We start from the raw sequence: 26,901 nt of genomic DNA on the forward strand, positions 1-26,901 counted from the left end.
AGACCCCGGTCCTAAGTAGGTGGGATGTCCCCCACTTATGCCTTCGGCTGCGGAGCCCTTTCTGTAGCAGACAACGCACTCAAGCTCATCGAGATGGCACAGGATGCGGACGTTGGGCATCCTCCCCATAGGCCCATAGTGGCATCACCCTCATTTCTGGAAGATGAGAAGAACGAGGAGGATACTATTGCGGCCATGGATAGTGGAAACCATGGCTCCATCTTGCTACATGCTCTATTTTGGTCAGAGGGGATTTTACGGGGGAGAAACGGTTGATTACACATGGGCCTTGATATGCCTCAGAAACCATCTCCTATTTGTGAAAACGCAAAACCACTCTCTAAAATCACCTACCAAGCTTCTAGGGGGTGATTTGTCTGGTTTAAGATAGTTGAGGGGATTAAGATCCTGGTTTTCAACGCTAGGGGTAATGTGACTAAAACGTGAAAGTTTAGGCGGGTATATACACTATTTTTGGGATGATATACACTAGTAGTACCGAACCCCCACCAGGACCCAAATGTCAATTTTTATCTCGTCCAGCAAGTGAAATTGAGTTGTTGTTATTGTTTATAGGTGTTGATAGTACTTACCTTTTTTGGAGTGAGATGGTATAGTAATTTACCAGTAGTACCTAACACCCATAACGGTTAAAATGTTGGTATTATTTAGTCAAGAAAGTGAACTTGTGTTGTTTGTTACTGTTAATAGATAATGATGGGTTTGTTAGAAACTTCAAACAAATGGAACAAAGGGAAATTAGCAATATGTTGATGTGTACTCGAGTTTTAATATGACGTGATGCTATGTGTGTTGTCCATTTCAGATTTGTGTGTGGGAGTCTTCGCCTTTCCTCTCTTCTGAAGAAGTGGAGATGACACACATGTTGAGTTTAGTCACGCGGGCACACTTTTCGCGTCAGGGAAATTTTAGTCATTCCAATAGTTCTTAAATCTAGTGAAATTTAAGCTATTCAAATCAGTGGTCATGCGGGATCCCTTGAGACATGTCGGTGTCACCCATTGTAATGTTGGGTAGTCGATCCACTTTCCCTCTCCGTCGTGACTTGCTGCTTGATAGTCCGACTAGCCTTCAGTTGCGCTCCATCATTGGCCAACCATGATATCGATCATCAACCGTCATATTCTTATGGCTGTGTGTATCGGACGCCAGGGGTGGTCTTTCTTTTCTAATAGAAAAACACTACTACACTTATCATAATTTGCCAATTGCTTGCAACAACATAATTGCCAAGTCTTAAAACAGTTAATGTGAGCATGTTGATGGTAATACCTTGTGGTCTTGATTTTTTTATAGCTGGTGGACAAGATGATGGAATAGTCCAAGGAGAACGTCAACGCTAAGATGGGTGGCGCCCTGTCGCGGCGCTACGGTAGCTGTATCTTGTGAACGTTTGGCTCTTTAGAAGCACCCTATCTATCCAGTACGAGACGAACTATCTACTATGTATATGTCTATCTTTAGCTGACCTTTTTAATCAATCACATGAATTTAATAGCTATCTAATTCTTTAATTGATGGTTATCTCTTACATGCAGGCTATAAATAGGGAGTGTGGCGCACAAGACTGAACCACACACCACAAGAAAGAGTGTACATAGAGACCGGAGTGGAGAGATTGGATGGCGTCGGAGATGAGCAAGGATGTGAAGTTCTCCGAGGAAGAAGTCACCTCACGCCTGCACATTCTCGAAGGTGAGGAGCACATGGTTGTGCCTGCGCGGCAGTCTTTAATCTTCGCGCTTACACTGAACGAGCTACAATAGTCGATGTGCGAGGCGGGGCGCAATTTTGGGTCCACGAACATGGACGAGTTTGTGAGCAACATATGGAATCCCAAGGAGTTCCAAGCGGCGCTCGACGGTGCCTTGGTGGGCAAGGAGGAGGCTCCTATGGTGGGGATGCAGGAGGAAGCGGCATATGCCGGCATGGGTCCTTCTCCTTGCCTCCCCGGCTATGCTGGAAGACAGTGGAGGAGGTGTGGGCTGAGATCAACAGGGAGCCCCAACCGGTGCATGCCCAGCCTCTGACCCCGCGTCCCTCACCGCAACTTCCTGTCCAGCTAACTGTGGGGAATGGCACAAAGTCTTTTGACACGGTGATGCTACCTAGCGGCAACAAATCCGCCATTCATTGCTCGCGTCAAGATGCATGCAGGTGTGACCACTTTATTCTCATTTACTTCTATACACTGGTATACATCATCAAAATATAGCTAGTGGTCCCCATTATTTGTCCTTGGCATGGATACATGGCAGCAATATGATAGTGATCTCTTTCTCTCTATCTATCTATCTATATATCTATCTATATTCGATTAAATCAAACCTTTTATTTCACCTTTACAAAACTAAATCGTCCCTATCTTTTAAACCATAAGTTCCTACTTGAATTTTTTATATATATTTGAACTCCTGGCGCCAAGGCCTTTTAAACAAGAGTGATCTTCAATACATTTCGAACACATTTAAATTTCAACGTTTCACATTCCATATGAGAATCAAACCTATATCACTAGAAATTTTTTAAAACACTATTTCAACAGAAATATTTAGAACCATCATACTTAACTAGAAACCAATGGCTTTTTGAAACTGATTTTTGGAAATGTGTAACAGTTTATGTCGAAAGAGGAAAATGATTTTTTCAAAAACGTGCAGTTGAAATATATGTGATTTTGGTGAAACACACGAGTGAAATGTAACATGTAGGTTGTGATTTGTGAAATAGTAACCACAAAATGTGAAATTGATTTTTTGAAATAGTGAAATATGTTAATTTTTCAAAAATGTGTAACTAAAATAGATGTGATTTTTGTGAAACATGACAGTGAAATGTAAAAATGTAGGTTCTAAATTGTGAAATACTAACCACAAAATGTGAAATTATAATGTATCAATGTGAAACTGATTATTTCAAAAGAGTGAAATATGTTTTGTGAAACTGTGTAACTAAAATATTTGTGATTTTTGTGGAACATGATAGTGAAATGTAAAAAGTAGGTTCTGAATTGTGAAAATATTAACCACGAAATGTGAAATTACAATGTATAAATGTGGAACTGATTGTTTCAATAGAGTGAAATATATTTTTTCAAAAATATGTAATTGAAATATACGTGATTTTCCTGAACCAAGCCAGTGTGAAGTGAAATTTAGGTTCTGAATTATGAAAGAGTAACTACACAAAGTGAAATTCTATTATATCATTTGTGAAAATGATTGTTTGAACATGTGTAATAGTTTATTTCAAAAGACTGAAATATGTTACTTTAAAAATGTGCAATTTAAATAGATCTTTCTTATTTGTCAAGCAAGCCCGTGAAAAGTGAAATGTAGGTTCTGAATTGTGCAATATCCATTATAGAAAGTGAAATAGTAATGTATCATTGTGAAATAGATTGTTTTGACATGTGAAATATATGTTCAAATTTAAATGTGGTTAAAAATATTCAAGATTGATCTCATTTTAAAGGTTTTGGCGCAAGGAGTTCAAATATAAATAAGTTTCACAAATGAATATATATGGTTTAAAAGATATGGATGTTTTAAATCAGCAAAGGAGGAATAAATGGTTGGATCTATTGTGTGGGAGAAGAAAAAGTGTTTCTGCCAGACTGTGATTAATGTATGTGAAGTACACTAATGGGGACAACTATTCAAGAGAGGCAATAGAAATATGAAGATGGGAAATCCAGAAAAGAAATTTAATACAAAGATACTTGGCCCACATAGTGTTAGATGGCAGCTCCCTATTGAACACCACCTTGCCAGTAGGTAGCGCAACCGTGCAATTATACATTTTGTGGGGAATGGCAGCTCAGTTGCGGCCAATGACCGGTAGGGGGGCGCTTGGACAAGTGACATTGGGGCAGTTCCTTGTCAAGTCCGGCATGGTTCGAGGATCTAGCGCCGGCCAGGCACCTCCGCCGCTCGGCATGGTCCATGGATAGATGAACCCTGCACAATAGGGGCAGCAACCTGGCCCAATGATGTACCCAATGGCATGGGCCAACGACATCTTCCCGGTGATGGTCGACGACATGGGGTTCGTCCTTAATGGGTATGCAGGAATAACCATGGTACCACCGGCGCCACCTCCTCAAGGTGGGGTGGGTATCGTGAGCCTCGGGTCATCGAACGGGAGGAGCGCCATGACGCAGGTTGACATGATGACCTGCATGTGCGACAGAGCAATAATGGATAACGACGATGTCCGAAAACGTGGCACCCAGGAGGATCCGTCCTGCAAGAGGAGCATCGATTGTCGCCATTGTCGCATGATCAAGAACCGTGAGTTAGCCGCATGATTGCGTGCCAAACAGGTACTTACCTTGCTACCAAAATTATTGGTTTTTATGCAAAGCCATTTCTGCAACTGTAGTAACAAGGTTGGTGACATGTACACACTGTCTTTGTTAATCCTACAGGCTTATAGCATGGAGCTTGAAGCTAAACTGAACCACTTCTAGGAGGAGAATGTTCGTCAGAAAGCTAAGGAGGTACGGAGCTGCTGACCAGTGAGAATGATGAGACAATTTAGTTTTCTTATTATTTTCAGTTCATACCGTTACTAAACGGTTTCATTGTTTTGTTGCAGAAGATGATTCTGCTGACCAAGAAACAAATGGTATGTACATTTTCCCACCATCGCAATAAAATCCTCCTACACTCGTGATCACTTGCCAATTGCTTGTAACAATCTAATTGCTAAGTCTTAACACAATCAATGTGTGCATGCTGATGAAGCCACCTTGTGGTCATGATATTTTTTTCTTATAGCTGGTGGTGAAGATGATGGAACAGTCCAAAGAGAACGTGAACGCTGAGGGAGTCCTGGATTAGGGGGTATCCGGACAGCCGGACTATATACTTTGGCCGGACTGTTGGACTGTGAAGATACAAGACTCAAGACTCCGTCCCGTGTCCAGATGGTACTCTGCTTTGCGTGGAAGACAAGCTTGGTGATCCGGATATTATATTTCCTTCTTTGTAACCGACTCCATGTAAACCCTAGCCCTCTCCGGTGTCTATATAAACCTGAGAGTTTAGTCCTTAGAGGGACGATCACAATCATAATCATCATAGGCTAGCTTCTAGGGTTTAGCCTCTACGATCTCGTGGTAGATCAACTCTTGTAATACCCATATCATCAATATCAATCAAGCAGGAAGTAGGGTTTTACCTCCATCGAGAGGGCCCGAACCTGGGTAAAACATCGTGTCCCTTGCCTCCTGTTACCATCAGCCTTAGACGCACAGATCGGGACCCCCTACCCGAGATCCGCCGGTTTTGACACCGACATTGGTGCTTTCATTGAGAGTTCCTCTATGTCGTTGCTGCAAGGCTTGATGGATCCTTCAATAATCAACAACAATGTGGTCTAGGGTGAGACTTTTCTCCCCGGACAGATCTTCGTGTTCGGCGGCTTTGCACTCCGGGCCAATTCGCTTGGCCATCTGGAGCAGATCGACAGCTACGCCCCTGGCCACCAGGACAGGTTCGGAAACTTGAACTACACGGCTGATATCCATGGAGACTTGATCTTCAACGAGTTCAAGCCTGCGCCAGGAGCACCGGACAGTTACGATGAGCACGGCTTAGACCTGCTGTCGGACAATGCTTGGGATATCGCCCCTGCACGAGCCCCGGACCTAAATCCGGAGCAGATTGCGTCGCCCGAGGATGGGTGGATGGACCCTGCCCCAGGGGCCACACACTCATCGGCGGTAGAGCCGAACACAGGCCTCACCCCCAAGGAAGCATGTGACACCGGACCCCCGGACTTGTATCTGGCTGTAGGTTCCAGTCCGCGCACTCCCGAGCCTGCCGAATCTGGTTGGGTTCCGGTAATGGAGTTCACCGCTGCGGATATTTTCCAGTGCTCGCCCTTTGGCGACATGCTAAACTCATTAAAGTCTCTCTCTATGTCAGGAGACTCCTGACCGGACTATGTACGGCCCAAGGAGGAAGAAGGTGACGAAGAAATCCGTTGCCCACCCACCACCCACTTCATAGCCATTGTCGATGATCTATCAGACATGCTTGACTTCGACTCCGATGATAACGACGGTATGAATGTCGGTGCAGGAGACGATTCAGAACCAACGGGGCACTGGACTGCCACCTCGTCATACGATATATATATATATATATATATATATATATATATATATATATATATATATATATATATATATATATATATATGGTGGATACGCCTAAGGAGGACGAGGGCAATAAACCGGAGGACAAAACCCCCGGGCAAAAGCCAAAACGACGGCGCAGACGCCGCTCCAAGTCCAGCAATAGTAAAAATAGCGATAACATCGCTAGAAAGATCTTCACCCCAGTCAACTCCGAAGACAACAACGACCATATGGACCCAGCAAAGGAGCAGGATGAGCCAGGTCACGCCGAACACAGCTCGGAGCAGACGCCCAATCACAATGATCCCGAGGGACGAACTCATCAAACCGCCCCAGGACAAGAGCACAGTCCGGATGACGATGTATTCATCATCCCGAAAACATGCTTGGAACGAGATAACCTCCACAGAAGTCTTATGGCCACTGCGAGAAGTCTAAAGAAGCAGAAGCAACGGCTCAAGGCCGCACAGGAAACGCTCAATCGCAGATGGAATAAAGTACTAGACACTAAAGAAAAGTACGGCGATAGTCGCCACACAAAGAGCTATCCAAAACACAAGCTGCTGCCAGAATTCGATGATGAGGCCGTTCCACCAAAGAACAACACGGCCAGGAGGCCGGACAAACCACTTCATAACCGCAACAGAGCAGCTACCGACGCCACACACGATTTACGCGAGCTCCTCGATAAAATAGTCGGCGCGGCTAGGTCCATTTATGGATCTAAAGGACACACCCCGATGCAGGACTATGGTCACCAAAACGATCATACCGATCGGATACCAGTTCGGAATCAACACCGGACACAACAACAACCGACGGCATGCCACAACACGTCCAGATATAGAGGGGCTGCTCACCCCCTGTGCTTGACCGAAGAGGCGCTGGACCATGAATTTCCACAGGGTTTCAAACCTGTGAACATAGAGGCATACGACGGAATGACAGACCCAGGGGTCTGGATCAAGGATTTTATCCTGTATATCCACGTGGCTCGTGGGGACAACCTCCACGCCATCAAATACCCTCCCCTCAAGTTGAAGGGACCAGCTCAACACTGGGTGAAAAGCCTCCCTGAAAATTCAATTGGAAGTTGGGAGGAACTCGAGGATGCTTTCGGGGCCAATTTTCAAGGGACCTATGTCCGGCCTCCGGATGCGGACGATTTAAGTCACATAATTCAATAGCCCGGAGAGTCTGCCCGCAAGCTTTGGAACAGATTCCTCACTAAGAAGAATCAAATTGTCAATTGTCCGGATGCCAAAGCCTTAGCGGCCTTCAAACATAGCATCCGGGACAAGTGGCTCGCCAGACACCTCGGCCAAGAAAAGCCAAGGACAATTGCAGCCTTAACAAGCCTTATGACCCGCTTTTGCGCAGGTGAAGATACCTGGTTGGCCCGTAAAGCCACCAGCGACCCAAGTACATCCGAAATTAGGGATGGCAATGGGAAGCCATGGCGCAATAAAAAAAAACGTCAAAACAAGGAAGAAAGTCCGGACAACACAACGGTCAACGCCGGATTCAGGGGCTCTCGACCCGGTCAACAAAAGAAGCCATTCAAAGGCAGCAAAGAGGGACCGTCCGGCCTGAACAAAGTCCTGGACAGACTATGCCAAATCCATGGCACCCCCGACAAACCTGCAAACCACACTCACAGAGAATGCTGGGTCTTCAAGCAGGCCGGCAAATTAAATGACGAACACAAGGGAAGGGAAAGACCAAGTGAAGACGAGGATGAGCCTCGCCAGCCGAACACTGGGGGACCGAAAAAATTCCCACCAGAGGTAAAAACAATAAACATGATCCACGCGACTCACACATCCATGAGAAGGCACGAATGTGCGCTTAGAGACGCATACGCTATAGAGCCCGTCGTACCCAAACTTAACCACTGGTCGGCTTGTCCGATCACTTTCGATCACATGGACTGTCCGACTAGTATTCGGCGTGGAGGATCAGATGCCTTGGTGCTCGACCCAATAATCGACGGATACCATCTTACTCACATCCTCATGGACGGCGGCAGTAGTCTTAATCTAATATACCAGGACACTGTCCACAGGATGGGGATAGACCCATCCAGAATCAGCCAAAGCAACACCACCTTTGAAGGGGTGATACTAGGCGTTGAAGCCTGCGGCAAGAGCTCCATCATACTGGAGGTATCATTCGGTTCCCCCGGCAACTCCAGAAGCAAAGAACTACTCTTCACCACTGCCCCCCTCCAAAGCGGCTATCACGCATTGCTTGGGAGAACGGCATTCGCCCGCTTCAACGCAGTACCGCATTACACTTACCTTAAACTCAAGATGCCCAGTCCACGTGGCATCATCACCGTTAACGCAAACACAGAGCGCTCCTCACGCGCGGAGGAATACGCGACGGCTCCATCAGCCGGACTCTAAGTGGCCTCTAATACTAGAAAGCATGACTGGTCGTTAAGACCACAGACACGGTTAGACGAGTCCGGCAGCCCGGATAAACCTGAGCTAGGGCACCATGTATGTAATCCCATAGAGGATACTAGGGGCTATGGATATTTAATAAAACTCTACTGTTGGCTTGACCTTATTAACAGGCCAATGTCTCACACTTTTACTATCCATCGCACGATTACGTTATACTCTTCTACATGAGTTTTTCTTTTTTACAGACACCATTCGTGTGATACCCTTCCAGGACACGGCACAACAGAGACAAAGGCGCAGACGTGCAGCAGGGCCCCGCTCAAAGGTTTCTCTTTAGATTAAGCCCCTGTGTAAACCTTTTTTATTGTCTCTTGTTGTTTACACATCCCATGGGTACTATACCCACAGAGGGTACTGCTGTTATTGGCATTTCACCACAACAGACTAATGCACATACCTGGAAATATAGGGTTCAGCCCATTTTATGTTACAAAGTCCGAATACCGTCGAGAGTATTCGGTGTCACGAGTTTGGCCTTATATGCATCAGCTCTGAATCGTGTCTTTGGTCAAATGTTGGGTTTGCCCGGCTCCTGGGTTTGCCGCCTTACTTTCCGTTCTTATCGGCTAAGGCGGCCAAAGGAGAACTACTGCGACTGTTCCCTGGTTATTCTGGATGAGCACCTCAATAGAGAAAGCTGAAAACTGACTGTCATGATACAACGAGAGACTGTTCAACCACTCGAAGACTTATCGGAATCTTTAGGATTCCGCCGCATTAACGAAGGACCGTTTTTTGGTCATGTACACACGCGCCCGTATTCGGATGCACGCGAAGATACCAGGGGCTATACAGTAGCCCCACAGTCAAACTCCTATGGCTAAGTGAAAATGTTACAGGTATATAGTCCGGTTGCCTAGTTCGACGTGCGATCACCTCCTTAATGGACCAAGACATTGGATCAAGTGTGATTACGCATATTTTTCGCGAACACCCCCGCATTGTATGCGTGGGGGCTGAAGCTAACGACTGCTAACTTTCAGATTACACATATACATAAAAATGGCCGCACAGGAGGCACAATAATACTTTCGGGCAAAAAGTATAAATATAGCCTCATAATCAAAATAACATTGTTTTTACAATGACACGATTTGTCACTCAAACATGACATTCTTCGAGCACTGCGCCTTTATTAAGCGAGCACCTTCGGTTACCTGCTCAGAGTAGTGCTCGGCCGGATCCTGGCCTCCCGCCGGATTCTGGGTCGCAATGATGGTGGGCTCCATATCTGTCCAATATGCTTTAATGCAGGCAAGCGCCATCCGTGCACCCTCTATACACGCCGACCTCCTCATGGCATCGATCTGTGATAAGGCACCAAGGAGTTGTCGCACTGAACCAAAATAATTGTCCGGCTTAGGACCCTTCGGCCATAGATGGTCTACTACAGACCGCATTGCAAGACCAGACAGCCTATGAAGCTCAGCCACAGCAGCCATCTTCTCACTCAATGGAAATGGGCGTGCGGGAGCATTGAATTGCCACCAGAACAGCTTCTCCACTTCTTTATCATCTTGATCCTCAAAAAACTTGGCTGCATCAGCTGTAGTCTTCGCCAAATCCATGTACGCGTTTGCAGGGCTCCAGCGTCGATCTAGGGGAGCATACTTCGGATCTAAAAACTTCATCCGCAATAAGTAGGGGTTTCCAGCTGCGATTTCTCTGGCCTGGGGAAGCTCCTCCAGCGCATCCCTGCTTTCAGACCGCGTCTCCTTGGCCGTATCAAGTGCTTTCTTCAGGTCAGCCAAGTTCACCTGATTCTCCTTCTCAAGGAGCTCATACCGGTTGGCGGCATTTTTCAGCTCCACAACCATCTGGGCTATTTTGTCTTCGCTTCGGCGATGAGCAGCATGTTCGGCTCTCAACTCTTCGGCCGCCTTTAGGGCAGCCGCATTGCTAGCCCGAGCATGTTCCTTGGCTAGGGCAAGTTCCGCCCTCAGGGCTTCCACGGTAGCAGCACCATCTGCAGTCCAAGCATATCACATCAATATTATACTCCTTTCAATTTTTCCTATAAATAATAAGGAAAGGAGAGCACATACCTTGTGACTCGTTAAGCCGCTCGTTCACAAGCGTGATGTCGGCATCAATAACTCCAATCTGCCTCCTCAGTTCGAAAACTTCAACGGACTGGTCAGCTGCCAGATCCTTAGACACCTGCGCATAAGCACATCGCGATCATTACTTATAAATGTGATCCTCCGTTTACCGCCTAGGGCTGGCAACCAGAGTCTCAGGGGCTACTATCCATATGGAGCACACCTAGCGCGCATGTCACATTCACAAATTAGGCATTTTCATTTACATACCTCAAAACCTCTGAGCCGGCTCGTAAAAGCTTCATTCAGCCCACTGGTGGCGGATGCAATCTTCTCAAGCACCATGCTCATTAATAAATGGTGCCCCTCCGAGAGAGCAGCTCGCTCCAGAAGGCCCGTCAGTATGTCCGGCCGGACACTGAACTGTGCCGGACCCTTCTCATCCCCCCCCCCCCCCGTGGGAGCCGAATGCTCCGGGCTCAGGGCAGTCGAAGGATTAGCTTCTGGCTTCGGCAGATCTGGACTCCTCCGTGACGACACCTCGGGGTCGCCCGCCTCATGATGCGGAGAGGTTGGTGGGGTCTCACTCTCCATCATCTCCGGAAGGAGATCCCCTGAAGACGAACTCTATCGAGAAGAGCTGCTAGCCAGACTGCAAAGAACGGATCCTGGTTATTGTTCTCGGAGAAAAGTAGTACCTTCATATTTATGATTTACTTACAGCTCGGCTGAGGGCTGGCCCGTTGGCGGGCATGAAGCGGTGAGGACGTCCTTCGGGGCAGGGCCCCTTGGTGAAGCTTTCTTCCCCTGTTTGGGCACCTCCGTCTCCAAGTCTTCGGAGGCGGCCCTCTTCTTCCCGCGAGGGGAGGAGGCCTTAGATTCCCCTTCCCGGCTATCCCCCTTGGGGAGGTAGCAATTCCCCTGGTTTGGATGCGTAATGTGTGAAGCTCTGCTTCCCTGTTCTTCCCTTCATCTTTCCCTGAGGGCATTTTGCTTAGCACACGACCAAGCATCTTGTCTATGGTAGGACTTGGCGAGCCTTCGGGAAGTGGCGCCGGACACCTGATTCTCGACGCCTTGCTAAGCCACTCCTAGCCATGGAGAACTTTTAGAATAATGTCTATGATAAAAATAGACGAAGTGTTAGGTTTTTGGGTTACTTACATGGGTATCTGGGTGATTGCAGCTCAGGCCCGCATCCTCGGTGGTATCCGGACACTTTAATTGTGGTCCGAAGAATAATTTACACATCCCTTCGAGCGTCAGGCCAAAGAAGTGCAGAACAGTCTGCGGGCCTTCCGGATTAAACTCCCACATCCGAAGAGGCCGGCGTTTGCACGGCATCATCCGCCGGATTAGCATTACCTGAATTATGTTGACAAGGCTAATGTCCCTCTCAAGAAGCTCCCAAATACGGCTCAGCAATATTGGTACATCACTAGCAGATCCCCAATCCCGTCCTACATTGGTCCATGACGCCAGTTGAGAAGGAGGGCCCGGACGAAAGTTGGGGGCAGCCACCCACTTTGTGCCTATGGGAGCCGTGACGTAAAACCACCTCCGCTGCCATAGATCGGACACCTCTGGGAAGGATCCCTATGGCCATGGGGCGTCGGCATTCCTGCTTATTACAGCACCTCCGCACTCCGCGTGTCGCCCCTCAATCATCTTCGTCTTCACATTGAAGGTCTTGAGCCATAAGCCGAAGTGTGGAGTGACATGGAGAAAAGCTTCGCACACAACGATGAACGACGAGATATGGAGGATAGCGTCCGGAGCCAGATCGTGAAAATCTAACCCGTAATAGAACATGAGCCCTCTCACAAAGGGATCAAGGGTGAGGCCCAAGCCGCGGAGGAAATGAGAAACAAATGCGACGCTCTCGTTGGGCTCGGAAGTAGGGATGACCTGCCCTAGAGCAGGAAGCCTGTGCTGGATGTCGGTGGTCAGATATCCGACCTCCCTAAGCTTCGCAATATCCTCCTCTGTGACCGAGGAGGCCACCCACCGGCCTTGAGGGTTGGATCCGAACATGATTGAGGATCCGAGGCTCTTGGGCTTGGGTTTCGGATGTTGGAACTCGAGGTGTGAAAAGGCGCAAGGGTGGTGGAAAGGAGGGATAGGCATCGACCCCTTTATAAAGGGGAAGAATATCAAGCGTCCTCAGCGTAACCGCTTGGGACTTGCCTAAAAACATGGAGTCATACCAACAGTCACCGTGGGGATGCGCACGCCCGTATCAATGGAAGATCCCACGATAAGGGGAACACGATTTTTACTTTGGCAGGGCGAGCCAATAAAACCGCCTCGCGACGCATATTGAAGCAGGCTAAGGAAAACTGGTTCATGTTGGGCTAGGCCACGATGCGGGAGCGCGCCGTGCAAAAATTGCTAGCAGACCAGATTTATGGAGTGCTATGTTGTGAAAATCATCTTGCAGATCTGGACACGGTTTAAGTGTTCGATAATTACTTTGGAGAATTCGGAGATGGAACCCGCCTTGCAATGCCGAAGACAGAACTGCGCGTCGGACTCATCGTCATTGAAGCCTTGTCCAGTGGCTACTGAGGGACTCCTGGATTAGGGGGTATCCGGACAGCCGGACTATATACTTTGGCCGGACTGTTGGACCATCAAGATACAAGACTCAAGAATCCGTCCCGTGTCCGGATGGGACTCTCCTTTGCGTGGAAGACAAGCTTGGCGATCCAGATATTATATTTCCTTCTTTCTAACCGACTCCATGTAAACCCTAGCCCTCTCCGGTGTCTATATAAACCGAAGAGTTTAGTCCTTAGAGGGACGATCACAATCATAATCATCGTAGGCTAGCTTCTAGGGTTTAGCCTCTATGATCTCGTGGTAGATCAACTCTTGTAATACCCATATCATCAATATCAATCAAGCAGGAGGTATTGTTTTACCTCCATCAAGAGGGCCCAAACCTGGGTAAAACATCGTGTCCCTTGCCTCCTGTTACCATCAGCCTTAGACGCACAGATCAGGACCCCCTACCTGAGATCCACCGGTTTTGACACTGACAAACAGCAAGAAAGGTGGTGCCCTGTCATAGCACAATAGAAGCTACACCTGGTGAATGGTGACCCGCCATTCAACTTCCATCGCCATGCTAGCAGGAGGATGAGAATGAATTGTGGTATAGTAATTTACTAGTAGTAGTTGAAACCCATAAGTAACCAAATGTGAGTATTTATCTGGTCAAGCAAGTGAACTTGTGTGTTGTTGTTACTGTTGATAGGTATATGTGTTTGTCAGGAACTTCAGATAAATGGAACAAAAGAAAATTTGCAAAATGTTGATGTGTACTCGCGCTTTAATATGATGGAATGCAATGTGTGTGGTCCATTTCTGATGTGTGTTTGGGGGGGTCTTCTCCTTTGCTCTCTTTTCAAGAAGTGGAGATGACACACGAGTTGAGTTTAGTCAGGTAAGCGCTCTTTGCCGCATCTGTGAAATTTGAGCCATTGAAAAAGTTTTTAAATCCAGTGAAATTTTAGCTATTAAAATAAGTGGTCACATAGGATCTCGTGAGATTTGACGATGGTAATGCATTGCAATGCTTGGGTAGTCAATTCCCTTTCCCCTCCGTCACGGCTCATTGCTTGAGGGTCCGACTAGCCTTCAGTTGTGCTCCCTGGTTGGCCAATCATGACGGAGATTATCAACTTCATACTATTACGGTTGTGTGCATCGAGGGCCAGGGGTGATCCTCTTTTTCTCAAAAAAATCCTCCTACAGTTACCATAATTTTCCTATTGCTTGTAAGAATCTAGTTGTCGGGTCTTAAAACAGTTAATGTGTGTGTGCTGATGATAACACCTTGTGTATATGATTTTTTTAGAGCTGTTGAAGAAGATGGAATAGTTAAAGGAAAACATCAATGGCAAGGAGGGTGACGCCCTGTCACGGCGCTGCAGTAGCTCCATTCGATGAATGGTGACATGCCATTTGAATTCAATACCGTGCTGGCAGGAGCAGTACATGAAGTCTGCCAGTTTTGTGTGTTTGATGTAGTTGCAACAATAATTGTGGTGTTGATAGTAGTTACCTTTTCTTTAATGATATATTAATTTACTAGTGGTACCTGAAACCCATAAGGACACAAATATCAGTGTTTATTTGGTCAAGCAAGTGAATTTGTGTTGTTGTTACTATTTATAGGTGATGATGGGTTTGTCAGAAACTTCAGACAAATGGAACAAAAGAAAATTAGCAACATGTTGATGTGTACTACGAAATTCCCCTTCTAGTTCCGAGCTAAACAAAGCTTGAGGTGAATAGTAAATTTAAAAAAAATGGAAAGACAACTTCAATAATTTCTGACTTTTTTGGGTCTAAACTTTGACAAATGTTCTCGATGCTTGTGAATTTCATCCCGAAATAATATTTGTGGAAGTCATGGCAAAAAAGACATAATGCTCGAAAATTCTTTCGAAAATAGCACTTTTGGAGTGTCGGGTTTGTTTTTTTAATAAGACTCCCAAGAGTGTTATTTCAATATAAATTTTGCAAGCACTAAGAATGTTTGTGAAAGTTTGCACCAATTTTAGAAATTTTAAATTTTTACATTTTTAGATTTCAATGTTGACCAGATGGCATATGAGCTCGGGACTAAATACTCAGCATCGTGTGTACTCGCTCTTTAATATGATGTGATGCTATGTGTGTGGTCCATTTTGGGTGTATGATGGAGTCTTTGCCTTTGCTATCTTCTGAACAAGTGCAGATGACTCACGAGTTGAGTTTAGTCATGGAGGTGCACTTTGGTGCGTAAGTGAAATTTGAGCCATTCAAATAGTTATTAAACTCGGTGAAATTTTAGCTATTCAAATCAGTGGTCACATAAAATCCCATGAGAGTTGATAGTGGTTAGCTTTTCTTTTCGGAACGACATGGTATAGTCATTTACTACTGGTACCTAAAACCCATAGGGACCCAAATGTCAGTGTTTGGTCAAGCAAGTGCACTTGTGTTGTTGTTTCTATTTATATATAGGTGATGACGGGTTTGTGAGAAAGGCCTGACAAATGGAACAAAACAAAGTTAGCACTATGTTGATGTGTACTCGCGCTTTAATATGATGCGATGCTATGTGTGGTCTATTTCGGAAGTGTGTGTGAGAGTCTTCGCCTTTGCTCTCTTATGAAGAAGTGGAGATGACACACGAATTGAGTTTACTCATGTAGGTTCACTTTACCGTGTTTGTGAAGTTTGAGTTATTCAAATAGTTTTTTAATCCAGTGAAGTTTGAGCTACTCAAATCGGTGATCACGCGGGATCCCGTGAGACTTTACGGTTGTCGCCATCGCAACGCTTGGGTACTGGATTCCCTTTTCCCTCTATCATGGCTCGCAACTTGAGTGTTCGTGTAGGACCTTGAAGTATGTCTAGAGGGGGGTGATTAGACTACTTGACCAATTAAAAACTTAACCTTTTCCCAATTTTAGAGTTTGGCAGATTTTAGCAATCTTTGGACAAGTCAAGCAATCATCACTCAAATCAAGCAAGCATGCAAATAGTATATAGGCAGCGGAAATTAAAGCATGCAACTTGCAAGAAAGTAAAGGGAAGGGTTTGGAGGATTCAAACGCGGTTGGAGACACGGATGTTTTTGGCGTGGTTCCGATAGGTGGTGCTATCGTACATCCACGTTGATGGAGACTTCAACCCACGAAGGGTAACGGCTGTGCGAGTCCACGGAGGGCTCCACCCAAGAAGGGTCCACGAAGAAGCAACCTTGTCTATCCCACCATGGTCATCGCCCATGAAGGACTTGCCTCACTAGCGGTAGATCTTCACAAAGTAGGCAATCTCCTTGCCCTTACAAACTCCTTGGTTCAACTCCACAATCTTGTCGGAGGCTCCCAAGTGACACCTAGCCAATCTAGGAGAAACCACTCTCCAAGAAGTAACAAATGGTGCGTTGATGATGAACTCCTTGTTCTTGTGCTTCAAATGATAGTCTCCTCCACACTCAACTCTCTCTCATAGGATTTGGATCTGGTGGAAAGAAGATTTGAGTGGAAAGCAACTTTGGGAAGGCTAGAGATCAAGATTCATATGGTAGGAATGGCATATCTTGGCCTCACCACATGAGTAGGTGGTTCTCTCTCAGAACTGGTAAGTTGGAAGTGTGTGTTTGTTCTGATGGCTCTCTCCACGAATGAAAAAGAGGTGGAGGGGTATATATAGCCTCCACACAAAATCTAACCGTTACACACAATTTACCAATCTCGGTGGGACCGAATAAACAAACTCGGTCAGACCGATTTAGTAAACCTAGTGACCGTTAGGATTTTCGGTGGGACCGACATGCAACTTGGTAGGACCGATATGGTTAGGGTTAGGGCATAACGTAATCTCGGTGAGACCGATTACACAAACTCGGTGAGACCGATTTTGGTAATTAGCTAACCAGAGAGTTGGTCAGGTAAACTCGGTGGGACTGATTTGCTCTTTTCGGTGAGACCGAAATGTTACAAAAGGGAAACAGAGAGTTTACATTGCAATCTCGGTGGGACCAATCGCTCACTTCAGTTAGTCCGAAATGTTACAAAGGGAAACACAGAGATTACAATCCCATCTCGGTGAGACCGAGATCCCTATCGGTGAGACCGATTTGCCTAGGGTTTGTGGCAGTGGCTATGACATCTGAACTCGGTGGCGCCGGATAGAAAGAATCGGTGTGACCGATTTTGGCTTTAGGTTTAGGTCATATGAGGATGTGAGAAAGTAGTTGAGGGTATTTGGAGCATATCACTAAGCACTTGAAGCAAGAGGCTCATTAAGCAACACCTCATCCCTCCTTGATAGTATTGCTTTTCCTATAGACTCAATGTGATCTTGGATCACTAAAATGTAAATGGAAGAGTCTTGAGCTTTTTAGCTTGAGCCAATCCTTTGTCCTTGATATTTTGAGGGGTCCACTTTCATCATCCATGCCATGCCATTCATTGAGCTTTCCTGAAATAATAGTCTTGGAATAGCATTAGCTCAATGAGCTATATGTTATTATGAATTACCAAAACCACCTAGGGATAGTTGCACTTTCAATCTCCCCCTTTTTGGTAATTGATGACAACATATAGATCAAAGCTTCGACAAAAGATAATAAGATTGTAAAACATCGTCGCTTTGAGAAGTATGTGATAAGCAAGAGCTCCCCCTAAATTTGTGCATAGATTAAGATTTGCTTTGGACTGCAAATGCACAAGGAATTAGGCTCATGGGTTACTCTTCCATGTCACATACATCTTGGTGGAGCGCTCAAAATAATAAAGATTGAATACATGCACTCATCACCAAGCAAAGTGAATGATCATATAAGGATAGGTAAGATAATATCATCTAACAGGCATAAGTGTAGCTTATGATCAAACACATGATCATCAATGTCTCACAGGTAGTTGCATAGTATCTCAAGCAATCAAAAGCAAATAAAGTTTAACCAAGAAGACAAGAGAGAACAAAAGAACCAACACTCTCTCTCTCTCGAAGCCTATGATCTATACATTTTTCTCCCCCTTTGGCAACAAGTTACCAAAAAGTTCATAAAAAATGCATAGTGCTAGATCGACTCTCAGGCTTGGTCTTCAGGTGGTGGTGGTGTAGAGATGGCTCCTTGGACGAAGGCTTCAGTTGATGTAGAGGGAGCTGGAGGAGTTGGTGCTGGAGCTGGTTGTCCTGGAGCTATAGAAGTTGTTGTTGGTGCAGATGATGTGGCTCTAGTGTCTGTCACAGGCACGGCAGCTGACCTCTGAGCTCTAGGCACTCTGGCAAATGCATCAGTGGTTGTCTTGCCCTTCCTCCCCTACATGTCTTCCTGAAGCTGCTCCACAATAGACTGAATCTCAGTTACTTTGACATCAAGATCATAGAATTATTGTTCCATGATTCTTTCCAGGCTCTCCTGGTTTTGAGTAAGGGTGGCCAGCCCCTTCTCAATCCTTAGTGTTGATGCTATCAAGTAACCAAGCTGCTCCTATTTGTTCTTCAAGAAATACTCAGATGCCTCCTCTTGAGTTGGCATATTGGCATCCTTCTCTTTCCTTGCCTTCTCCTTCTTCTCTTGAGCTTGCACTGATGATGGTTCATTCTCAGTCATGACAACTTGATTGTCCTCAAAGTCTGGATAAAGAGCAAAATGTTCCTTATCCAACAGATATTTGCATGTGCCCATCTTTGAGTTTATCAACTCCTGAATCTGTGGGGCATATCCACAACTTCTCTTCTGGTCTGTTGCAGTCCTCTTAATGGTCTCAACCATAAGGCTCATGACTTTGAATTTCTATGGCACATCAAATATATGCATCAAGTTGATAGCATGCCCTCTAATCATGTTGTGGTCACCTGACTTGGGCAAAAGAGTGTGCCTTAGGATCCAGTTGATCGTAGGCAACCCTGACAGAAGAAAGTGGACCGATCCAAATGAGAAAGTCTCAAGAGCTTTGTCTGGGATCTCCTTGTACATATGTGACATAGTATTGTGTCCCATTTTCTTCTTGGCATAGACATCCAAGTCATCTTCACTCTCCTTGGGGGCATTGATCAGGCTAGCCCATTCTTTTATGGTTGACTGGTACCTCGTACCTTCTGACATCCACACTATCCTGCCATCTGGATAGAAGTGTGTTGTGCAGTAGAATTGCATAATGAGTTCATAATTCCAGTTGGTGAGCTTCTGCCTAACAAAATCTGCAACTCCACAAGCTTCAAAACTGTCATACGCTCCAGGATAGTGTTCCTCATGCTCCTTCATGTAGGTCCAGTCGACCCACCTCATATCACACACTATGTGCTTCTTGTCCAACAAGATTGCCTCATAGAAGTCTTGTTATTCCTTTGTATGGAACCTGTAATCAACAACAGTCCTTCTCCTGGTGGCATATGGATCTGTCATCCTCCATAGCCTCAACCCTGAGTCTCTCCTGATATTTATGTCCTCAGCCACAGGATGAGCATCATTGTGGTCTGGAATCTGTGGCTTTAGCTTCCTCAGGACTTGTCCTTCATCCGCTTCATCATCAGCAACTTCAGGCACTGGGGCCTTGTTCTTCTCTGCAGCTGGAATACTCCTGGTATTCCTCTTTGGTGCATTCTTGGGCTTGGGGCAGCTTTGGGTGCTTCTTTGGGCTTTGATGTTGCAGCCCCTGATCTTATAGCATCACCCATAAGCTTCTGTGTCTTGGGTGCTGGTGCAGCAACCTCTTCTTCCTCTTCCATCATGGAAGGTTGACCAACAACTCTGGCCATGGTCTTCTTGACCCTTTCCTTCCTTTTCTTTCCTTCTGTAGCTGGCTCTTTGGGATCAGGCTTTTTAGGTACTTGAGTTGATGCCCTAGCTTTGGACATTGGTTGTCTTCCTGCTGGCCTTTTGATCTTCATGTATGGCTTTACTGCAGTTGAGCTGTGCACCTTTTTGAGCACTACCTTCTTGGAAATAGCCTCATCTTCAACAGCCACATAATCCTCATCCTCAGAGTCTGAGGTTCTCTTCCTTCTTGCTCTTGTGGCTGCTTTGGGCAAGTTGCTTGGAGTGCTTGTGCTCCCTTCATCTGAGCTGCTAGAGGGACTAGTGCCCTCACTCATGTGAATCTGCTCTGCTGGCTTGTTCTGACTATCACTTTGGTCTGACATGCTGCAAATCACCGATCGTTGACCCTGTGAATAGTTATAGATGAGATAGAATGGATGAGCATCAGAAAATGAAGAGATTTTTGCAAAAGAATGATTCAAAAACTTAGTTTTAGTTTCCAAAGAAAGCATTTCGGATCTACCGATTTTCAAACTCGGTGATACCGAAGCAGTTTTGGAACCTAAACTAGTGAACTCGGTCAGACCGAGTCATAGTTCGGTGGCACCGAGACAAAGTTCTAAAATCGGTCACACCGATTTGTAATTCTCGATCAGACCAAGAGTTACTAGTGCAATGGCGTTATCCAAATCGGTGGGACCAAGTTTTTCAACTCGGTGGGTCCGAGATGGTTTCGGCGGAAACCTAACCCTAAATTCTTAAATCACATCTATTCTAAGGATCATATTGACTGGATAGGAGTGTTTCAACCGTGGCAAGATACATGATGAACACAATGTGCTAGGAATCAGATGAAGATAGCACTGTGATCGAGTCCATACCCTAGCTCGGTGATGAACTTGCTACGGCGGCAACGGCGGGGGTGAAATCCGTTGACGGCGGCGGAGACCAGCGACAGGAGGCGGCTGGCGACGAGGAGACGATCCGGAGACCCTGGAGGAAGAGTAAGCAATGCGCGGGCGAAGGGGTTTGGAGGAATTTCCAAATTTTTGCCCGTGACTATATATAGCCCGACCATGTCGGTGTGACCGAGTGGAACAACTCGGTGACACCGAGATGCATAACTATATACATTTACTGCAACTCGGTTGGACCGAAAAGTTCAAATCGGTTGCACCGAGATTGAAAACCTAGATCGACTTAGTGATCTCGGTGGGACCGAAATGGAGGAATCGGTATACCGAGAATCACAAAGAAGTTTTGGAAGTTTAAGTCTCTGATGAATCGGGGACTCCGAGTGCTCCTCACACTGAGTTGTTCGAATCTGACTTGATCATATTTTGTGATGTAGCATGAATAGAGTTTGAGGCGAGAAAATCATAGATAGCTAGAGAAGGTTCTTAGGCATTCTTGTCCATCCACTTGGCCAAAGAAATAGAAACCAATCAATCAAAACAACAAGTGGATGTCCTCGAATGATTAAAATATGCAACCAACATGCTCACACAATAAAATGACAAATGAAATATGTGGCAAAGCATGCACAACCAAATCTAGCATCTATCAAACAATTGGTGATGACTAGGTCATCTATATATGAGTATATTGACTTAGGAGTCAAATGAGAACATTTGATCATAGCTCATACTCATCGTTTAAGCTCAAGTGGGGTTACCACTTTTACATAATGCATTGATGTGTTCACACCATTAGAGTTGCTTTGACTCAATTCTTAGAGTTAAGCTCCCCCTAGATGTGAGATCCCCTTTTAGAGGAATGTACTAAGCTCGGGTTTTGTCGATGATGACTTCATGTAGGTGTTGAAGATGTGAATGCTCAATGTTGATGTAGATCATTTGGAGCAATCCTTTGGAGTGAGTTGCACTTTCAACATACCTACATGGGTTAGTCCCACAAGGAACAAAACAAGAATATCCATAGACATAGCGTGATGCACACACAAGATGATGTCCATGAAATCATTAGGTTACATTGTCCCTTGCCTTACCAACATGAGGGTTTGTGACTCCTTGAACTAGTGCAAGATGTGGAAGTTGATTGCACTTGTTCTTGCCATAATGATATGAGTGAAAAATGTTGGCGGAGTCACCCTCAATAACTCTCTAGTTCTTCTTCTTCGGGATCCACAGTTGTAGTTGTACTTGATGAAGTAGAACTTGAGGTAGTCTTGGGAACCCACTTGACCAAGGCCTTGGGTGCTTATTCAAATGCATCAATCTCCTCTTGAAGCTTGTCCTTGCCTTTGTTCTTGTGGTCTTGTGGCGGAAGATCATCTTATGTTTGTGCTCCCTTGAAGGAAGTAGGATCATACTTCTCTTGTTAAGGAACAAACTTCGTCTTGGGGTATTGATCTTCTTCCCACTCAACTCCATTGGCATTGAACTTTCGTTCAAAACCAACACCTTGATTCTTCTGGTGCCTTCCTTGCTTGCGTACAATTTCCTCGAATTGCTTACTCCCGGCAAGACTCTTGTATACACCTTTCTCTATAATTCCCTTCAATAAGCTATTTTCTTGCTCAAGTGTAACTTGGCTAAGAGAATCATTAGTGGAATCAAGGGAACTACTAGAAGCAACAATATTTAATTTAGCATACTCATTGTTACTACTAGAGGAAGAATCTTTCTTGTTCTTGTTACTAGACTTGACTTGAGGCATGTAAGTGGATAAGAGTAAACGCTTGGCAATATAAGAAGAACTTTTCTTGCGAAGATCATCATTGATTGCCTTTAACAACTCATGCTCTTGCTCAAGCTTGAGCTTTTCAAAGCGTAACTTCTCATGAGCCCTTAAAAGTTCTCGATGATTCTCGAAGATAGTTTCATGAGCTAACTTAAGAGTGTTTAGTTCTTTAGTTAGAATCTCAATCTTCTCCTTATCATTGTCATTCGTTTTATCTTGCTTAGCATGATTAATTGATGTTCCATCATAGTATTCATCACTAGAGTTGTCAACAAGTAAATCATCATCACCTAGCAAGTCATCTTCATCACTATTGAAATCAGCATACTCGGGATGTGTTACCTTTGGACCTTTGGCCATGAAGCATCTTCCAATTCCTTCATTTGGTGAGTCAAATATGTCGTAGGAGTTGGTTGACACAAGTACTAGACCGGCAACACCTTCATCTTGAGTATATTCGGAGTCGGAGTGATAGCTTTTCTCGGAGTGATGGTTGGAGTCGGAGCCGGATACCCATTCACCAACATGAGCTTGATGTCTTCGTTTTGTGTATCTCCTTGATGACTTGTCATTCCTTTCTGAATCCTTGCTTCTCCGTGAGGGTCTTCGTTCATAACGATCATCTCTACACCTTCTCTCTCTTGGTGGTGATTCTTCTCTTCTACTTCTTCTCTTAGGAGAATCTTCTCTTCTCTTGTAGGGTGTCGTACACTCATTGGAATAGTGTCCGGGTCTCCCACAATTGTAGCAATTGCGCTCTCGACTGGAAGATCTTTTTCATTGTAGGACCTTGACTTGGAGCTTCTTTCTTTGCTTCTACTCTTGTAGAATCTGTTGAAGTTCTTCACCATTAAGCTCAATTCTTCATTGAAGGTTTGTTTCTCACTTGATGATGTGGGGGCTTCACATGAGGCTTTGTAAGCACCACTTGACTTGTTGTGAAGTTCTTCCTTATCCTTAAGTGACATCTCATGAGCAACAATTCTTCCAATGACTTCCGTTGGCTTGAGATCTTTGTAGTTTGGCATCATTTGGATCAATGTGCACACGGTATCATAATTTCTATCCAATGCTCTTAGGATCTTCTTGATGATGAATCTGTCGGTCATCTCTTCACTCCCTAAGCCGGCAATCTCATTTGTGATAAGAGCAAGCCTAGAGTACATTTCAGCGACACCTTCACCATCCTTCATTTTGAACTTGTCAAGATGACTTTGGAGCACATCCAACTTGGATTCCTTGACGGAGTCGGTACCTTCATGCATATCAATCAAAGTGTCCCAAATTTCCTTTGCATTCTCAAGACGGCTGATTTTGTTGAATTCTTCGGGGCACAATCTGTTGAAGATGGTATCACAAGCTTGAGCATTGTATTGCAGCATCTTCAATTCTTCCACATTAGCTTCATGGTTCGGCTCTCTCCCATCAAAGAATTCACCTTGCAAGCCAATACAAATAATAGCCCAAACGGCAGGGTTATGTCCGAGAATATACATTTTCATCTTATGTTTCCAACTAGCAAAATTAGTGCCATCAAAGTAAGGACCTCTACGGTGATAATTTCCCTCGCTAGACGCCATACTCTCCTAGGTTGTGAAACCAAGGCTATGACCACCAAAAGCTATGGGAATCAAAGAACATGGATACCAAGGCTCTGATACCACTTGTAGGACCTTGAAGTATGTCTAGAGGGGGGTGATTAGACTACTTGACCAATCAAAAACTTAACCTTTTCCCAATTTTAGAGTTTGGCAGATTTTAGCAATCTTTGGACAAGTCAAGCAATCATCACTCAGATCAAGCAAGCATGCAAATAGTATATAGGTAGCGGAAATTAAAGCACGCAACTTGCAAGAAAGTAAAGGGAAGGGTTTGGAGGATTCAAACGCAGTTGGAGACACGGATGTTTTTGGCGTGGTTCCGATAGGTGGTGCTGTCGTACATCCACGTTGATTGAGACTTCAACCCACGAAGGGTAACGGCTGCGTGAGTCCATGGAGGGCTCCACCCAAGAAGGGTCCGCGAAGAAGCAACCTTGTCTATCCCACCATGGCCGTCGCCCACGAAGGACTTGCCTCACTAGCGGTAAATCTTCACGAAGTAGGCGATCTCCTTGCCCTTACAAACTCCTTGGTTCAACTCCACAATCTTGTCGGAGTCTACCAAGTGACACCTAGCCAATCTAGGAGACACCACTCTCCAAGAAGTAACAAATGATGCGTTGATGATGAACTCCTTGCTCTTGTGCTTCAAATGATAGTCTCCCCAACACTCAACTCTCTCTCATAGGATTTGGATCTGGTGGAAAGAAGATTTGAGTGGAAAGCAACTTTGGGAAGGCTAGAGATCAAGATTCATATGGTAGGAATGACATATCTTGGCCTCAACACATGAGTAGGTGGTTCTCTCTCAGAACTGCTAAGTTGGAAGTGTAGGTTTGTTCTGATGGCTCTCTCCATGAATGAAGAGGAGGTGGAGGGGTATATATAGCCTCCACACAAAATCTAACCATTACACACAATTTACCAATCTCGGTGGGACCGAATCGACAAACTCGGTCAGACCGATTTAGTAAACCTAGTGACCGTTAGGATTTTCGATGGGACCGACATGCAACTCGGTAGGACCGATATGGTTAGGGTTAGGGCATAACGTAATCTCAGTGAGACCGATTACACAAACTCGGTGAGACCGATTTTGGTAATTAGCTAACCAGAGAGTTGGTCAGGTAAACTCGGTGGGACTGATTTGCTCTTTTCGGTGAGACCGAAATGTTACAAAAGGGAAACAGAGAGTTTACATTGCAATCTCGGTGGGACCGATCGCTCACTTCGGTTAGTCCGAAACGTTACGAAGGGAAACACAGAGATTACAATCCCATCTCGGTGAGACCGAGATCCCTATCGGTGAGACCGATTTTCCTAGGGTTTGTGGCAGTGGCTATGACATCTGAACTCGGTGGCACCGGATAGAAAGAATCGGTGTGACCGATTTTGGCTTTAGGTTTAGGTCATATGAGGATGTGAGAAAGTAGTTGAGGGTATTTGGAGCATATCACTAAGCACTTGAAGCAAGAGGCTCATTAAGCAACACCTCATCCCTCCTTGATAGTATTGGCTTTTCCTATAGACTCAATGTGATCTTGGATCACTAAAATGTAAAATGAAGAGTCTTGAGCTTTTGAGCTTGAGCCAATCCTTTGTCCTTGATATTTTGAGGGGTCCACTTTCATCATCCATGCCATGCCATTCATTGAGCTTTCCTGAAATAATAGTCTTTGAATAGCATTAGCTCAATGAGCTATATGTTGTTATGAATTACCAAAACCACCTAGGGATAGTTGCACTTTCAGTTCGGCTAGCCTTCGGGCGCTCCCTAGTATGCCAACCATGAAGGTGATCATCAACACCATACTCATATGGTTGTGTGCATCGAAGGCCAGTGGTGATCATCCATTTCTCAGAAAAAAGCCTCCTACACTTACCATCATTTGTCAATTTCTTGCAACAATCTAATTGCCGAGTCTAAAAACAGTTGATCTGTGGGTGTTTATGGTAATTCCTTGTGGTCATAATATTTTTTTACAGCTGGTGGAGAAGATGATGGAAAATCACAAGGAGAACGTCAATGCAAGAAGGGTGGCACCATGTCACGGCACTGCGGCAACTGCACCAGGTGAACGGTGACCCATATTTCAACTCCCATAGCTATGCTGGCAGGACAATGAGGAGGACTTGCATTCTGGCCATTTTGTTTGTTTGATGCAAATGCAGCGACAATTGTGGTGTTGATAGTAGTTACCATTTCTTTTTGGAGAAAGTTTATATACCCCCTTAAACTATGATATTTTGGGCACATCACCCCCTCACGTTGAAAACAAGTATCTTAAGCCCCGAACTATCCTAAACCGGACAAATCAGCCCCGAGGCCTGCTAGCTGGTTTTGTAGATGTTGTTGCCTACGTGGACCCACCTATCAGTGTAAAAACATATGTTGACCAAGGAATCGACCACATGTAACAGGGGAAGAAAGGTGAAGGATGACAACGGCGACCTCCGCGGCTCTGCCTCCCTGACTACTATCGTTCCTACAGCGTGCGAATGGATGACCCTGCTCACCACCTGCCTCACCCTCTCCAATTCTTCTTATCCCAACCATGGATGACAGCAACAATGGCAACATGTCTGGTGGCCTCGAGACCCCGGTCTGAAGCAGGTGGGATGTCCCCAACCGATGCCTTCG

General features: G+C 45.3%; 1 pseudogene; it reads left to right on the forward strand.

Moving 5' to 3' along the window:
• The first annotated feature begins 1,643 nt into the window (after window positions 1-1,643).
• LOC123067664 (bZIP transcription factor ABI5 homolog) lies at window positions 1,644-26,338 on the forward strand (annotated as a pseudogene).
• The last annotated feature ends 563 nt before the right edge of the window (window positions 26,339-26,901 follow it).

This window comes from Triticum aestivum, chromosome 3B, assembly GCF_018294505.1.
Source record: "Triticum aestivum cultivar Chinese Spring chromosome 3B, IWGSC CS RefSeq v2.1, whole genome shotgun sequence".
NCBI lineage: Eukaryota > Viridiplantae > Streptophyta > Magnoliopsida > Poales > Poaceae > Triticum > Triticum aestivum.